At 44.3% G+C, this 2,084-nt stretch overlaps 1 protein-coding gene across 1 annotated transcript in view; it reads right to left on the reverse strand.

The window, feature by feature from the left end:
- The window catches only part of RCN3 (reticulocalbin 3, EF-hand calcium binding domain), a 15,105-nt gene that overhangs the window by 5,049 nt on the left and 7,972 nt on the right, over nt 1–2,084 (reverse strand). The window lies entirely within an intron of this gene.

A 2,084-nucleotide genomic window follows, 5' to 3' on the forward strand; every position in this document is an offset into this window, starting at 1 on the left:
TGTGTGTGTGTGTACTGTCAAATCAGATCTGACTGGTACAAGAGGAGATTGTTCGTCCTTCTCCAACAGAGCATCTGCTGGATTTGAACAGCGTAACTCTGGGATTGCAGTGCAGCTTCCTGCCACTAGGCCACCAGAGCTCGCCTTGTTTGAGTCTTATTGACTATGTGAAGCCCTTCGGATCATAAGAAATTACAGAGAACTTTCAGAAGTACAGGAATTCCAGAATACATACTTGGTCTCCTGAGAAACCTGTATGTAGACCAAGAAGCAGTCCCTGGAACAGAACCAGGGGCCACTGTCTGGCTTAAAATCAAGAAAGGTGAGTGTCAGAGTTGCCTCTTTATTTATCACACTTAATCTATATGACGACTAAATCTTTCAAGAAGCAGGACTGTATGTAGAAGCACGTGGCATCAGGACTGGAGAAGGAATCAACAACAACCTGTGTTACGCAGGTGACACAATCTTCCTTGGAGAAAGTGCTTGCTCAAATCTCTTACTAAAGATCAAAGACTACAGCCTTTCCCGTGGATTACATCTCAACATTAAGAAAACAAAACCACTCGTAACTGAACCAGTAGACAACATCATGATTGATGGAGAAAAGATTGAAATTGTCCATGATTTCATTTTACGTGGCACCGCCATCAGCTGGCACGGCAACAGCAGCCAAGAAATCAAAAAGGAGGGAGCTCAGGTGGCCTAGTGGCAAGATGCTTCACTGCAATCCCAGAGGTGAGTGGTTCGAATCCACCAGATGCTCTGCTGGAGAAGGAGGGGCAATCTCCTCCTGTACCAGTCAGATCTGATTTGATGGTACACGCACACACACAATAATAATAACATTTTTAAAAAGAGAAAGAAATCATGCAACAATGAATGAATGGAAATCCAAAATCTCTGTAAATGTTCATTAAAATTAATAAAATAAAAATTTTTTTTAAAAAGAAAGAAATCAAAAGGTGGGTTGCATTAGGCAAAACTCCTATCAAGGACCTTTTTAAAATACCAAAGGGCAAGGATGTCAGTTTAAAAATTAAGGCGTAGAGAGCTCTGGTGGCCTAGTGGCAAGACGCTGCACTGCAATCCCAGAGGTATGCGGTTCAAATCCACCAGACGCTCTGCTGGAGAAGGAGGGGGCAATCTCCTCCTGTACCAGTCAGATCTGATTTGATGGTACACGTAAAAATAATACAATAAAAATGGGGAAAAAAAACAAACTAAGGTGTGCCTGATGCAAGCCATGGAATTTTTCAGTTGCTTTGTTTCCCATCTAAGAGTTGGACAATGAATACAGGTGACAGAAGGATCAAGGTCTTTGAATTGTCGTGTTGGCAAAAGTACAGAGTATCTCATGGACTGTCAAAAGAATGAACCAAATGCAACTGGGGTGCTTCTGAGAGGCAAGGATGGTGAAACTCGGTCTCAGGAATGTTGTCAGGAGTGACTAGGCCTCGGAAGAAGACGTCGAGCTGGGGAAAGTCGAGGGTGAGTGAAGGAGAGGAAGACCTTCAACAAAACCGACTGACACAGAGAGTGTGGCCACAGACATTAGCCTGGTGGAGATGGGGCAGCATAGGAAATGGTTCAGAAGGCTGCTGCGAGTCTTATTTGGCCCCCCAGCACCCAACAACACTTCTAATATAACGTCATATAATCACTTTCCATAATAGTCACTTTCTATTATACAATCTGGGAACTCCGGTGGCCTAGAGGTTAAGAAGCTGTGCGGCAATCCCAAAGGCCTGCAATTCAAATCCACCAGCTGCTCCGTATAAGAAGTATGGGCACCCTCCTCCCGTGCGATTTACAACCTCTGAAAACCCGCTGGAGAGTCAGCCGTGGGTCGGTTCCGACTTGACAGCACACAACAACAACAACAACATAACTCAATCTAGTTCAAGCTGAGGGTCTATCAGTGCAAGGTGGATCCTAAACCTCTACAATTAGAAAAAGTGCAGAATATATACTGAAAGGAAAAAAAGCATGAGGGAGGGGAGAGAGAGAGAGAGAAAGAAGGAAGGAAGGAAGGAAAGAAAAGAAAGAAGGAAGGAAGGAAGGAGGGAGGGAGGGAGGGAGGG

The sequence above is a fragment of the Elephantulus edwardii genome, unplaced genomic scaffold (assembly GCF_000299155.1).
Source record: "Elephantulus edwardii isolate Elephantulus edwardi_28Jun2011 unplaced genomic scaffold, EleEdw1.0 scaffold00236, whole genome shotgun sequence".
In the NCBI taxonomy this organism is placed as follows: Eukaryota; Metazoa; Chordata; class Mammalia; order Macroscelidea; family Macroscelididae; genus Elephantulus; species Elephantulus edwardii.